The sequence below is a fragment of the Mauremys reevesii genome, linkage group 5 (genome assembly GCF_016161935.1).
Source record: "Mauremys reevesii isolate NIE-2019 linkage group 5, ASM1616193v1, whole genome shotgun sequence".
NCBI lineage: Eukaryota > Metazoa > Chordata > Testudines > Geoemydidae > Mauremys > Mauremys reevesii.
The window spans coordinates 42,969,031-42,985,038 of NC_052627.1; the positions used below are offsets into that span (position 1 = coordinate 42,969,031).

At 42.6% G+C, this 16,008-nt stretch overlaps 1 long non-coding RNA gene across 1 annotated transcript in view; it reads left to right on the forward strand.

The window, feature by feature from the left end:
* Positions 1 to 6,171: 6,171 nt before the first annotated feature.
* Positions 6,172 to 16,008, forward strand: part of LOC120405639 — a 40,030-nt gene continuing 30,193 nt past the window's right edge. Inside the window, exon 1 of the long non-coding RNA XR_005598738.1 lies at positions 6,172 to 6,209. This is a non-coding gene — a long non-coding RNA (uncharacterized LOC120405639). The remainder of the gene's footprint in view (positions 6,210 to 16,008) is intronic.

Sequence of the window (16,008 nt, forward strand, 5' to 3'; positions counted from 1 at the left end):
TGCTGGGAGAAGCAATTCTTAACCAACCACATTTTCTTCCTGTGACCGCTGGCTGTCAGTGTCTGTTGTAGCTTAAATGGTGCAGGACAAGGTAAATTTAAATTCACACCAGCAAGTGGCTGTCATCACCACATTACTGCCTCAAAGTCATTTAGAGGATTCAAACCAGCATAACAACATTCAGCACTTGTACCAGGAATGAAAAAGGAACAGAGTTCAAAATAAAATTTTTAGTGCTGCCACTAATGTGACGCTGTGTCTGATCCACTTTAGCACCTGCATAAAACTTTGCTAAGCATAGAGTGGGAACCCTAAAAAAACACTAGGGAGCTGATTCTCTTTAAGCTAATGCCCCTTTAAATCACTCTGGCAGTTGCTTTTGAAGTTGTAGGCCTCTATTTACATATTTATTACATTTCATATTTTATGCATTAACCTCAGTGAGGCTCCTTCTGATTTAAACCTGTAGGAGAAGAAAAACAAGCCGTAGTCTGCTTCAAACAGATGATCAGATCATGCATCATTTTGGATTAGTGCCACTATGTGTAACTCCTCAGCACCATTCAGATATAACATTCAATTATAACAGTTCTGCTGCTCTTGGCAGGACACTACTATTATATTAGCCTTTTCTTGTACTTTTCTGTACATGACATGGAAATGATTTCCACAGATTAGTTTACGTGGCTAGGAAAAAAGATTTCTCAACTTGAACAAGATTGCTTTTTAATCTGAAATATTTTATCAGACTGGATAATATTTTCCCCCATGGCATAAAGGATAACAAATGGTCTAATGCCAGAAAACTGGCTTTGTTTTCTCTCATAAGAAAAAAGCACCCCAGAAATCAGTTTGCACTTAAAGCAGCATCTTCAGCCTGGGCAAACACAGTCTTAGGACTGGGGCAGCCAGACATTCCAGTTTAGAAAAACTTTGCTTTGTCCCTTCTTGTTTTAAGAATACAAGGAAGAACATTTTAGTCTTATAGAGTCTGAGCAATCTAATTAGAATTCCATATACCCTAAAAAAAACAAAAAACAAAAAAAAAAGGACAGTTAGTCACATCTTCTTCTGAGGGGGACTCCCCCCACCCTTCCAGCATCCTGGTGTTCCGCTTCCCTTAGTTATTTCCCCACCTATATATTGCTCTGGTTACTGGTCCTCCACTAAAACGTGTCACTGTTTTTGACTCAGATAGAGGTGTAAAAGAAAGAGCAAGAAAGTCCTTTCAAACCAACAATCCTACTGAATGCAATTTTGTTTTGTTGTGGGTTTTTCTGATTGAAGTGTGGCATTTACCTATGGCACTGCAAGAAGGATGTAGGAAATGGAGGTGCATATGGGTAATACCAGAGGCAAGAATCAGGTAGTGGGCTTACAGCTTTACCATTTAATGGGGTCCTTGGACACAGGTCACTTAGTTTCCTTGAGTTCAGACACATTGGGCCTGGAGGTCCTGTGTGCATGCAAACACATTAATACGGATTCTAATTTCCCATATTTGAGGTTTAGGTAAACTTTAAAGTAGGCAATATCATTTCTAATTTTGAATGGTGTTGACTAAACTGAAAGATGAAGTCAATTAAACAAATTCCATTCTCTCCCAATAACACCTGTTTTTTAATCTTTCATTTATAATTCAAAGCACCCATTGACTAAAAACACCCAGGAATAGTATTTTTGAATAATTTCTGGTGGCAAACTTTAGCCGTAGGAATGTAATTACAGCCATTGTTATAATCACAAACATGGGAATGCCTCTTTTTTAGAGGAAAATCAGCGAGTGGTTAAGAAATGTCTACCTTATCTAGTCTTTTCCAGGTTGCAAGTGGAGAAGAACCTGTTTTTTTTTCCCCAATGATTTCCTATTTTCTGTGCCTAAAAATCAAGTTCACTGAATTGGTGCAGATAGATTCTGAGCTGATTCCAGGTGACAATAGGTCATTGACTTTGATGAAGCTACGCCAATCGACAGCAGCCAAGAATCTAAGTTCCAAAGACCTTGATGCATGGTCCTTTCACATAGACTACAGGCCTGAGTCTCCACATATGTTGTAGCATTTTACATTTATTTCCCCACAGCTGTAAATGACAACTAGTCTAAGCAGAGAATTCTCATTTAACAGTGTTAAACCCACTTTGCACATGCAAATGACTACACAAGGTGCAAGGCACTGGAGAATCATACCCAATATTTTCCTTTGGCTAACCAGTTAGGGGCAGGCTTTAGCTTGAATCATACAGCTCAAGACATGCATCTAAGATAGCATGTATCTTAAACAAAGGCTTATAATCTCATATTTCAGATATGCTTGCCTATATTTCATGGCAATTATGGCAGACAGAGCCACTCATTAATTGATGTCAGAAGAATCTTAGTGCGTGCTTCCACCCGTTCAGTGCTGGAGTCCTCAACAGCCCATACACTAAGTGTTGCATGTTGTTTGCCTGCTCTGACTACAGCAATAAAGGCATCAAGTCTCATGGGGTGGGAGGGAAAAAGGTAAGGCGAAGCAGGTTAAAAACAGCCATTTCCCACCCTTTTGCTTGCCAATCCACCAGCCCCTCATAATTCCCACACCAGTCCAGCTGGGATTTTTTTCTCAACTCTCCCCACTCCCCATACCCCAAGCTGTCTCCTGTGTGTTTGTCTTTTTTTAAGTATTGTAGGTTTTAGAAAAACATTTTAGCTTATGACTGTGTCTGGAATGGATCTCAATCATCTAGTCCAGTTCCCTGCATTATACAGGGGAATTACAGTAAAATATCAGTTTTTTAACAAGGATGTCTTGAAAGTACAGGGGAACTTTAAAGTTTTAACCTAATTTAAAGGCAACTTGGAAGCCCTAAACCAGTAATTTGACTCAGCTCCTCCTCATGCACTGTTGAATACTCTGATTCATCTGCTTTTCACTGAACTGGGAGGAATTCCCAGCTGTCTGCAACAGAGACAGCTTGAGAGTGGGTAAGGGGTATAATATAATAGGCATGTTTCTGATAATGTCCCAGTTGTGTGCCACTGGGAGTGAGGTTCATAGGTGTGACATCAAGTTGGCTCAAATGGACAGAGAGACTTTGCATAAGAAGTGTCCACAGCCACACTGACTCATGTGATGTTCTCTTTCCTGGGAATATGTCACTAAAGCAATAAGCCATGAATGGGTGAGCATAGGTAAGCTATTATGGCCCATTTCAGGCATGTTCCTCAGCCCTGTGCTTTAGCTACCTCAGAAGCATGCCAGTCTTACTAATGCATATCCTGGAGTAGTTGATTGCTATTTGAGTACAGCACTCTAATTTTACATTTCATTTCTTTAAAAAAAATGTTTTGTCCTTCCTGTAGGAAAGGTAGCTCCCACTGAAGTGTTGAGAGAAGTCAGTAGCAGAAAAGGTTAAAACAGTTTTTTCCTCAACTATTGAGTTCCCTCCCACCCAATATTCTTGCTCTTTAAACAGAAAACAAACAAGACGAACAAAAAATAAAATAAAAAAAAACTCAGGCTCCCTAGACTATTTTGAGTTCTTTCCTCAATTTCTTGTCCACCAGAAATCCAGATGCTCTTTCTATAGCAGTTGGAGTTCTGACAGCCATTTTCAGCTCACTTTGGACAAATCTACTGATCTTTTACATTAGAAAGTAAAAGTCCCTTTAAGCTACTTCTCAAATGGCAGTTTGATAATTTGGAAAAGAGGTAGTTTAAGCTGTCACTTTCACTTCCTCTGCCTCACTCCCACCTTGCCCCCCCCACACACTTTACTTTCCCTCCTCAGAGCATACCATATGCCCTAACTTCTGTCAATTGACCATAATGGACAGATGTTTTGTGTACAGTTAAAGTGATGAGAGCTAAGCTGTGTAACACTGGTGACAAAATTCAGCAGGCCTGCATAGAGAAGCTCCACCTAGCAAGTCCTCCAGTGGCACAGCAGGTGTGCCTGCCCTAGTTTTCCTTCCCCTCCGCCTGCCATCCACGCAAGAGTCATGTCTTGGGAGCATAATCTTCTAAGGTATCCTGCAACTGCACCACTGTAGCATTGACACTACGGTGACAGAAGGTATTATTCCATCACTAGTAAAGCCACTTCTCTGAGTTGGAACACTTCAGTCAACCTACTGCTATCTTAACTAAGTCTCTCAGGAGGTTGAATTTTTCCTACCCCTGAGCCATGTATCTAAGTCATTCTAAGGTTTAGTGTTCAATACAAATACATCACGGTGCATTGTTTCATATATTCTAGCAGGTTAAATTGCCCAAATAATCTGTAGTAAAACTATTCTACAATTCAGTGACCACAAAGATACAATTGGTTTTCTATGCCCCTCTGCAGGGACACCACCTCTCAGTCAGCTATTCAAAGTCAAATAGTAGCACTTTCTCCCAGCTTTTAGCCCCTCTTACAAGGCCCTACTCCCTATCTGAGTGAACAGTTTTTCCATAGCCCTTCATTCAGGTCATTGCCCAGATGGCTCCCCAACAGGCTCCACTCCTCAGGCCTCCCTACCTGCAGGTCTTACCCCTGCTTAGGTGATCTGCCCTACCAAAACAACCCTCTTGTTTCCAGGTTTGGCTTCCCCAGCCAAGATGGATTTTCCCCTTTTTCCTTGGGGCATTGCCCCAGACTTCTGCTCATTAGGCACCCCCAGCTTTAGTCAGTTCTTACCAAAAGTTTGGTTCTGGCTCCCCTTCAAACTCTGCTTTCTCCTCTCTCCTGAGAGACCTACTGAACTGCTTACTACTTCACACCACACACCAGACTCACACACCTCCCCCATTCCACCACCTAGTCTCCTTTCTTCAGTGGGGGGGGAGGGGGGGGGGTGGGTCATAGGACATCATAGGTTCCTGCTCCTCTGACCATGGGCCCTTAAGATGGAACTCTGCTACAAGCCCAAATTCAGACTGTGCATAACAGATGCAATTGAAAGAAAAGATCATTAATTAATTTTTTTTATTTTTTTATTGTTCTCCTCTCAAATTTATTTATCATCCAAATATATAAATTAGCCAACAAAGTTATTGTAGTTTGTCTTTAAGTTTTTTAGAAAAAAAGAAAAAAAGAAAGTCTCTCATCAGCATGAAACTGACTTAATGATCATCAAAATATTTCAGCCCTTAGAAAGTTCCACATGCTAATTTTTATTTTAATTAATTGTAGTTAATTAAATTAATCAAAAAATATTATTTTCCATATATTTTTATATCTTCCCCTTAAAAAACTTTTGTCTTTAGCACTTTCATCTCTTCAACCTCAGGAGAATGTAATTACAACTTCTGAAATATATTTCCTCCTTCCTATTATCATATAGCAGCCAAGATATTTATGTATATGTATATTTCTTAGATTAAGCAAGATGAAGATGATATTTATTTATGTCCTATTTCATGCCAAGTATCTTTTGAAGAGGCTCACCTATAAATGTAGGTTTCAGTGAAGAGGGCAGGATTCTTCTTTTGCCCTGCCCTGGTAGCAGGTGTTAACCATGTAGGGAAATGCTGATTGTTCCTTGGAGACTCATTGATGCTACCATGGATACAAGGGAGGGACTCTCTGGTCAGGGGGAAATTGAGTCTAGAACAGAGAAATCCCAGGAACAGCCAATTCAGAGAGAATGCCAAGGCTGAAGACTGTTAAGTAAGTTACCACAGAGGATGTATGATCTAATGGTTAGGGTGCCAGCCCAGGACTCTGAAGACCTGTGTTCAATTCTGTGCTCCATGACAGGCTCTCTTTGACATTGGGCAAGCCACTTAGAGCATAAACCACAAAATGAGACTTTAGACACTTAAATCCAAAATTTAGATCCTCAAAACACCTGCTCAGTTCTGTGTAATCTGCCAAACTACCTATAGATGGTGAAATTCTTTGGCACTTAAATTTTCACTGGTAAAGCCCCCTAGATACTTAAGTTTCTGCTGGTGGGCATATGCAAAGCCACTTAAATCCTGGTGCCAAACTTATGCCTAAACCCAAGCAGGATCCTCAAAGTAGGTGTTCCCCTGACTCTTGCATCTGCAGGTCCTGATCTGGGAGACACTCTCAGAGACCATCTACTGGATTGCACCAAGCATTAAAAAAAAATAGGAAGAGTTAGTATGCCCCCAATAACCCAGTGGTTAGTGCATTCATAGGGGATGCAGGGGACTTGGGTTCAAGTTCCTGCTCCACATTGGGCAGGCAGATTTGAATTCAGGACTCCTACCTTCCAGGTGAGTGGCCTAACCACTGGGTTATTGGTTATAAGAGCACCACCATCACTGGTTCAGAGAAAGGGCTGACCTGATTTAGGCACCGCACTATAGAAGAGGATTCATGGCTGAGACTCCTGAGTGGAAGAAGATGCTTCCCTCCAGCCTGAACTCAGGCACCTAACTCCCTTAGAGGGGCAGGGCTTAGCTCAATCCCCTCTTCTGGACATTTCCCCCCATGGCTAGCTTGGGTGGCTCCCCATTCTGCTTGCTGGCTTTTGTGAATCCCATTCCTAGGCAACTAACAGCTTAAGGAGACATACTGCACTAGCTATGACTGAGTTAGCATGTGTAACCATGGTGGTTGGAGGTGTTAGCTGCCTGAATAAGCACCTATCTGAGATGCTAGGTATGTACTCAGGGTGACTAGCTGATTGAATCAGTGAATTGTATCTAGTTCCCTGAAGTCCTCCCCAGCTCCTGTGCTGAATGGAGCTAGGACATGGAGTAAAATTACACCCACCAGCTTGAAGTGTAGATGTGCCCTAAGACTAAATGGGCCATATTCCAGAATCAGACCTACCCCCTCCCTAAGCTTTGCCAATATTTCCCCTCCTTTCATACACAACCTTCACTGGAGCCAGGGACAGCTGTTGCTGGAGCTGGCTTTGTTTTCTGTAGGCCAGCTGAGTTCCCTCCCATGCAAGGAATTCTCAGCTGGACAGTCTACAGTGAGAATCCAGGCTCCTTTGCACTGCCTGACAAGTGCAAAAGGAGCCAGAATGGCATAAGAATCTGGCCTAGGTTATTCAAATTCTGTTTAGAGTGGAGTGGGAACTCCATTGTGTATATATGGTACTAGAAGTGAATTTTATGTACCATGGGGAAAACAGAAGTTCTAAAGTGGATGCTGGACCTGCGGAAAGCGACAGAATTTGCTACAATTTATGAAGGAGCAGCAGCTATGCCACCAGCAGGAGCAGTTGCCCATTAGCTCAGCATTGGGCAAGCTGCTAATAAGCTTCCTAGCCCTTCCCTGTCCAAACTGACACCAGGAGATAACCCAGAAACTTACCTGGTTACTCTTCAGTAGCCAGCCTAGACAGACAACACAGGAAGAGAAAGAGGCCTAGTCTCTCTCTCTCCCTTTCTCTCTCATGAAAGGAAATTCTGCTATATTATGGTTGGGGCAGTATGGAGAAGATTATACTGACACTGCCCATGCTGTACAAGTTCTGGAGATATAGTAGAGGATTTATTGACTACTATCACCAGTCCAGAACCTTTCACAACCAATACATTTACTTAATACTTTTTAAAAAATATTGTTTTTAGAGCTCTAAAAATAATCGTTTCTCTCATAATCATTCATTCACATGACACCTAATAAAAACAAGTGTAGATTTCCAAGGCTGTGGACCTGTGGGAAAAGATGTAGCTTTAAACAACAGCATTAAACTACCAAGAAAACAGAAGAGATAAATATGGTATTGTCATTTGTTCTAAATTCATGAGCAGTCATTTTCCCACATTTTATGGTTTAGTCACTCTTATTATGACAGTCTTTAATTGTGTGATCACATTTTTGTCCTAAAGAGCTATTCTTTCCAGTTCTCTTCAGAGGAAAAAAAATGCCACACCAGTTTATATTTGATCCACATTTCTAAAATAGTTCTTCACAACTATAAACAGTAATCCAGCAAAGTACCTAAGCATTGTGATGCTGAGCATTGCAATGCCTAAAGCTCCTAGAAAAAAGAAAACCTTGAGCAGGGGTCGGCAACCTTTGGCACACAAGCCGATTTTTAATGGCACACTGCTGCCTGCCAGGGTCCCGGCAGCCAGCCCCGCTCTGCCTGCTACCGAACCACTCTCTCCTGTTGGGGCAGGGGGCAGAAGCTTGGTCCTGCCAGCTGCTGCTGCTGCAGGGCAGCCTCCACTGGCAGCCAAGCTCCCTCCTCCCCCGCCTCTTCCCCCAGCATGCTGGGTTCCTGCCCCTCCTCCTCTCCCTCCCTGCGGCTGAACAGCTGATGACTCTGGAGAGGGAGGGGGAGAAGTGGAGCTGGAACTTCAGCTGCAGCATGCTTGCTGCTCCGGAGAAGAGGTGGGGGCGGGGGCGGTGCCTTTGGGAAGGAGGATGGAATCAGGGCATATCCCCTCCAGCCCCCTGCCATGAGCCACTCAGGGCAGGGGGCTGGGAGCATCCCCACGACTCCAGCCCACACCCCCAGCCCCCTGTCCTGACTCCTGAACTCCCCACACCCTCCCAGCCCTCTGCCCTGAGCCCTGCCCCCCCTCACACACACCCAGCCCCCTGTCCCCCTCACACACACCCAGCCCCCTGCCCTGACTCCTGCACCTCCCCACACTCCATGCCCTGACTCCTGCACCCCACATCCCCACACCTGACCATCAAACAGAAGCTCCTGCACCCCCACTCCCCACATTCCCATCTGCATCCCTCATGCCAAATGGGAGCTTCCCAGGTAAGCTCTCCACACCCAAACCTCCTGCCCCAACCCTGAGCCCCCTCCCTCATTCTAGCTCCTGGCCAGACCCTACACCGACCCCCAACCTGCTTCTTCACCCCCCGCCCTGTGCTCAGTGCACTTCCACCCTCTGCTCAGTGCAGAGAAAGAGAGAGAGAGAGAGAGAGAAGAGGATGGGCTAAAACCAGGGAGAAGGTAAGTACCCACCCTATGAGGCAGGGCCGGGACCCCAGACTGGTAGTGGACTGAGTGGGGCCGGCAGCCGGGACCCCGGCTGGCAGGAGGCGGCGGATGGAACCCCAGACCGGCAGCGGGCTGAGCGGCAGTGGGCTGAGCTGCTCAGGTCACTGCCGGTCTGGGGTCCCGGCTGTCTGGGATCTCGGCTGGGGTTCTGGCTGCCGGCCCCTTGCCAGCCGAGGTCCCAGCCACAGGCCGCGCTCAGCCCGCTGCTGAGCTAGGTGAATGGAACCCCAAGTCGGCAGCAGGCTGAGAGGGCCAGCGACATAAGATCAGCATTTTAATTTAATTTTAAATGAAGCTTCTTAAACATTTTGAAAACCTTGTTTACTTTATATATGACAATAGTTTAGTTATATAATATATAGACTTATAGAGAGAGACCTTCTAAAAATGTTAAAATGTATTACTGGCACGCGAAACCTTAAAGTGAATAAATGAAGACTCGGCACATCATTTCTGAAAAGTTGCCGACCTCTGACCTAAAGGAACAACAGTGTGGTTGACAGCCTGAATTAGCCCCCTAGGTTCCCTATACAATGAATGGGGCGACAGAGAGAGAGACATCTTAGCCAGCATGTTAGGTGGGGAGTCACCTGTGCTAGCCAATGAGAGATGCCCATGTGAAGGGTGTGTGCTAAGCCCCACTGCTCTCAGAGATAGGCATTTAACTCCAGGCTGCAGGGAGGCGCCTATCTCCATTATCAATCCACCACTGAGAACTCATCACCTGGAGTCAGGCAGCATAGGCACCACTGAGCTATATGGGATATTCTGATGTGGGGCTCCCTCAAGATCTCCTGTTGAAGCTTTGCCACTGTAACTAAATAATAAGTGATCGGAGTTTACATCTTCTAGGCAGGTGCCCCAATCACCAGGCACCAGAGTAGCTCCCTCCCTCACCCGCAACCGAACAATTGCGTAGTTATCCACAGTAGACAGAGTTCCACATCAGAATATCCCCTAGCTCAGTTGTTAGAGCACTTGCCTGAGAAGTAGGAGACCCCCCATTCAAATCCTCTATCCCTTTGGGCAGAGAGGAGAAATTGATCTCCCACATCTCAAATGAGTTCTCTAACAAGTAAGCTAGGAGTTAAGGTGGGCCTTGCCCACCCCCGCCCCCAACACCTGAATGGGACCTAATCCAGTAGGTAGCCTCTGGGCAGGCTGGCAAACACCTGTCTTCCCCAGTTCACAGTAGCTCTGGCCTTACGCAGGAGAGGTGTGTCTGGAAGCCTACGGAGAGGTAACATTGCACTTGCCAGAGGCAGAAACTTAGCTACCTAGGGGATTTTGATCCTGAAAATTTAGGCACTGAGTGAGTTTAGGCATCTACAGCAGTGGTGGGCAACCTGTGGCTCACCAGGGCAATCTGACTGCAGGCCGTGAGACATTTTGCTGACATTGACTGTCTGCAGGTACAGCCCCCTGCAGCTCACAGTGGTCACGGTTCTCTGTTCCTGGCCAAAGGAAGCTGCGGGAAGTGGCAGCCAGCACGTCCCTGAGGCCCACCGCTTCATGCAGTTCCCATTGGCCACTTGGAGCTGCGGGGGGCCGTGTCTGTGGACAGTCAATGTCAATAAAATGTCTTGCGGCCTGCAATCAGATTACCTTGATGGGCTACATGCAGCCTATGGGCTGCAGGTTGCCCACCACTGGGTTAAACTATAGCTGTGCAAACCGTGGTGCAGTGGGCTCCTGCAGGGGGAGTGGAGTTGTGAGTTTCTCCCCACCCCCTTTTGTCCTGAATAGGTTTATACCCATTAGTCCGGATTCTGATCTCAGTAGGTCATCTTGTGTATGGGTGTAACTATTGACCTCAATGAAGTTTCTTCTGGTTATTCAGTATTTTGCTTTAGAGAAACCTAAAAGCTCAGCTCAAAACATGGAGTTACACATAGCTTCCATTGAAAACCATAAATTGGCTCTGGTTCATTTCAAACTTGATCCAGACTTGACCTCACCTTTGTGTGCATTTGTGAATTTGCAGAATATAAGTGTTAGATGACACAGATCCTCACCATTTCCACTCCTAGTAGATGTGTAATAAACCAAAATTGCTGAACATAATACACCCTCATTCATTTTGATCTAAGTCTGTTTCCATTCATAACTGTAGCCCAGCAGACTTTCAGGCAACTAGTACCGTGCATACCCCTTGTAAGGTGTGCAAAATGCTCCTAGAAATCTGAGTGTGCTTATTGGACTCAGTGGATAAAACTCTTCAAACAGCTTTAGCTTTTGATATGCTTTTTCCCCACATGGTGTCCCATTTATCTTCTGTAAGGTTAACAGAAATATGGACAGCATTTGATCATTCAGAGATAATGCAATAAATGTATATTTCAGGACTCACAGCTCTAAGATGTATGAATATTCTATATTATGCCATAGGTAGAAAAGAGCCTTAATAGGCATTAGCAAATGGGACGTGAGATATCTAAAATATAATTGTATATTTTCTCTCTCAGACCTCTGACTCCTTGCCTTAGCATCAAACAATTTTAAGCACCACCAAATTTTCTGAGCACAATAAATATTACACTTCAGCACTTGCAAAGAACTGAAACAATAATGGAACAATAAAACCCCTGAATATTTTTGAGAAATCTACCTCATTAGTCATTCATCATGTTACAAATTTCTTTTACCACAAAACACTTGGGAATCTTTAGGGCAAATGCATTAATTTAATCTATGAATAAACATCTCTCTGAGATCTGATGATGTTCATAACCTAGATATAGCAGGATTGGAATTTCCAAAATATAGATATTTGCATTTGCAGTTCAGGTGGAACAAGAGAACTTACAGTAGTGTGAACTTCCTATGTGAACACTGCTTCCACTTTGATAGGCTTTGAGGGGAGGGGAAACTGGATTTGGATGAAAAATAAGAATTGTGCTACTGTATATTCTTTAGATTTCTTTCCAGGCAACTAAAATAAAAAGGGAAGGAAAAAAGGTACAATATCTTGACTGCACATTACTGAGCTGCCTGTTTAATATGTATTGTCCTTTTGCAGCTGAGTGTGTAGATCCATTGTTTTTTACTTCTGCTACAATGACTGCCCTGGATCTTACTATGATTTTTCTGTTTGGCTTTTCCTGTTTTTCATTTTTCCGATGGTAGAATTAACTCATAATTCTTTTTCTTTCTGTCACAAGGTGAGCTGGGAGTTTAAGGGGTTAGGGCTCAGCCTCATCTGTACCAGGTTTAGGCTGACTTGCTAGATGAAAGAAATGACACTGAGTCAGGTGATGAAAGTATCTGACTAGATACCAGGCCTGCTGGAAAGAGGGCAGGTGACCACTTTCCAGAGCTCCCTAAGTCCGCAAGAAGCAGAATTTAGGTCAAAGATAAGCCTCAACTGAGGGATCTGCAGGAACAGGAGGCTGTTGGGTGAAAAGCCCTAGCAATGTGGGTAGCAAATGACTACGAGCCTGGAGGGAGAACTAAGCCAGGGGAAGCCTTGATTGAAGAACTGGAAAGAATTTTGAGAGTTCAGGGACGGTAGATGCTCCACTGAAGAGCAAGAGAACGTCCAGGAAAGGGCTAATGGGATGACTAGGCTAAGCACTTTGGAAAGAGAAAGCAGTTTGAGATACAGAGCAGAAAGGTATTGGGGCCATCTGTTTGTATCTGCTACAAATGTAGCCCACTTTTTCAATTATGATCTACAATGTGCTATTTGTTGTTTGACTGTGTGATTAGTCACCTGGGCAAAGCCAGGGTTCCTCTTTCAATGAATGATCATGAATAAAATTGTTTTTTTTTTTGGTTCAGCTCAACTATAAACACGGGTCAGTTATATATCTCCCCCTAGTTTCAGGCACTGAAAACTCAGCTGTGAAGACTGGTTTCAAAGTTACAATGTGGGGTCACTGATCAAGGCAACTGCACCCTCTCCATGGTACAGCAAGGACATCCACTCTAGGCTCCCAGCTCCTCAGCCATCACCTCTTGTGGGAAGAAATCCATACCTGTCCCTCCTGACAGGGGTTTCCAGGCTCCACAGTTCCATACTTACAATGTGAGTTTCCCTGTAAGTCAGACTGCCTAAGCAGCCTCTATAGAGAGAGAAAAGCAGGCCTCTCAGTAGCATAATTGCCTACAATAAGTTATCACATAGTTTTTTCTAGGCAAGCACATTTATTCTTAAGGTGAAAGCGTTAAAAATAAAAACCGGTATACATGCTAATAAGCTTACCAGAGGTCACCCCAGCTCCAACAAGGGCTCTGGCAAGAGATCAGTCCTTCAAACCCAACAAAGAGGTTTTTCTGTGGTTATACATTGGGAACAGCTGTTAGCTCAGAACAAGCATGCCTGTTAAATGGTTAGTCACCCCTTTATACTGTTTGGGTCTTTGATCTCAGGACTCGGGGAACAGGTAATGAGCAGACACTTGCTCTCTCCTCAGGGCGTAGTTCTAAGGGCTGGGTTTTTCATAACTGTAGGCAGGGGAAGGGGATAGGGAGAGATTTGAATTCACCTCATTTTCAGTATTTCTCAGGAAATCCACTTCATATGTATTGTCCCAAAGGTTCATTCATGTGTGCCACATTAAGCAATGTAGTCCTTTAATCATTCAGGCTCATAATAATACATAACCTTTGTGTTTAATACAATGGACTCTAAAGATATTGAATTAAAGTAAGATCTCCCAAAGTTATTACAGGAAATTGCCATACCTGTCACAATGTGGCATATGGGAATTTACTTTAGTGGAGAAGGGCAGATTTTTATAATTGGAACGTTTCTTAAGTGGTTTTTAAATTGTTAGTCCCATTTAAAAAAATTACATTCCTAGTTTTGGAAGTTTCAAGTTATTGTGTAAATCAAACCGAGATTTCATAAACTCCAAACACTCCCAATCCTCCTCCCCATGAAGACAATAGCAAAGCTCCCATTGGCTTCAGTGAAGCAGCTGGGCTCCAATATGCTATATTTGAACAACATTTAGTTCTAGACTGTTGCTACTACTGCAGAGTGGCACATTGGGAGTGGAGGAAGAGGGCTGAAGAACTCTTCTTCACTTGTGCATAGGCTAGTCACCAGCTCAGTCCTGGAGCTCTGAGTGAAAAGATTGCCCAAGGGGACCTCATGTGGGGTAGGACCAGCTACACTGTCTTAGTAGCATGTCTGGTAAAACAATAGTGCCAGAAACTAGCCCACAGGCAACCTATTTTTATACCATATTTACAAGATGATAATGAAAAGACAAAACACTTCTACCAGCACCTAGTATTTTTAAAAATAGAGATATATAATCAGTCCATTGTAAAGAGAGATCCCACTTCAGAAGAGCACATTAACAATGTTTATAATATACTTCAGGATTTATTTTCAGTAGAATGAAGATCAGCCGAGTGGTATGTTTACAAAAAGGCACAGAATGAAATATACTGAATGGGGCATCAATAATTAAATGACAGATTTAGTCACTTCCAAGAATGAGTTAACAATCAGATGGTGAAAAATGTTGCCACTACTTGTAGACCTGAAATAATAGCTACTTAGCCTATTATAAACATGGGATTTTATTTTTCCTAAACTGTTATTGTAAAACTTGAATAAATACATTACAGTACTTTCCTAGATTAGAGTGCACTGACAAACAAGCTCCTAAATTGCATTATTTTAAACCCAAGTGATCTAAATACAGTACAATGGCCAAATGAACACAAAATACCAACACCATTATGATGAAGGTCAAATAATTTCAACATAGTTTCAGAGGAACACTTGGACTTTATGGAAGATGAATTTCCTAAAAGAGAAGTGGAAAACCAAAAAGACCTAGGAACATCAGGGGATTCAAAATCCTGCTAGCTCATTTTCTTTCAAATATTCTCAATATTGGTACCAGGGTCAAACCTTGACTGCTGAAGAAGAGGAGTTAGCTATGACATGGATATTCAGCAATCATCCCTCCATAATGCCAACTATAATGAACGTCAGAGCTAAGGGCAAACCATTCAAGAAATATGTTTGCTGATGAGGTCTTAAAGAAAGTCACACCAGTGAACTGGTGGAAGTCACTTATGCACTTGGATTCCGAGACTATTGAAGTGATTATCTCACTTTTAACAGCAGTAGCTTCTTCTGATGGTGTCAAAAGAATATTTTCTTCCTTTGGACTAATTCATTCCAAACTGAGAAATCGTTTGGGGCCTGAAAAAGCAGGAAAGCTTGTTTTTCTTTTCCACATTATGAACAAATAGGAAAATGAAGGTAAAGATGACTGAGTTTGCTGCAGAAGCCAATATTAAGTTTCTTATGTTGACCTGACTGACATAGTCTATTTAATTTTTTTAAAACTATTTAACAATTTTAGTCAACAATTTTAACAAAAACAAATCTGATTTTTTTAAAAAATGAATGTTTAACTAAATTCAAAAATTCATATGCTTGTTTTGTTAAAATATTATATGTTTTCTGTTGAAGAAAAAAATCCAGAATACATAACGTTGTTGTAGTTAAATAAAACAATTTAAATGTCTGTCTAGTGATGTTCTCCTAATACAGCATGGCAAGAAAATCCTCCAAATATTAATGATTAACCTGTTGAAATGGAGATATTTATGAAGTCATTGGGAGGTGAACTATCCTATTTAATTTAAAATGAAATAACCAAACAATCATTCATTTTCTGATATAGATGTAAAACTAATCTGAAAAGTTTTCAAAATAAATCACTTAAAAATGTATAGTGTGAACCTTCTAAAAATGAAACCTACATCTATCTCTGAGTTGTGAAGAATATGTATTAAGGTTATAACAACCAACAAGAATGCACTTTTATGTAGAAATCCATGATTAAATTGAGTCTTCCTGACTAGTGATTTAAATCAAATTGATTTAAATCAAATCCACCCTGGCGAGGGAGACATAAAATGGATGGGTGGTGTGGTAAAAGCCATATGGTGAGACGAGAATTCCTGAAGATTGCAATTTGGATGCTAGGATTAGAAAAAATGGTGAAACTCCTCCTTGAACAAGAGCTTTAGGAAAGGACAAGGAACCACTGATGCCATGTTTGTGATTTGGCACATGATAGAGAAGCATCTAAGGTAACAACAGGATAGTTTCG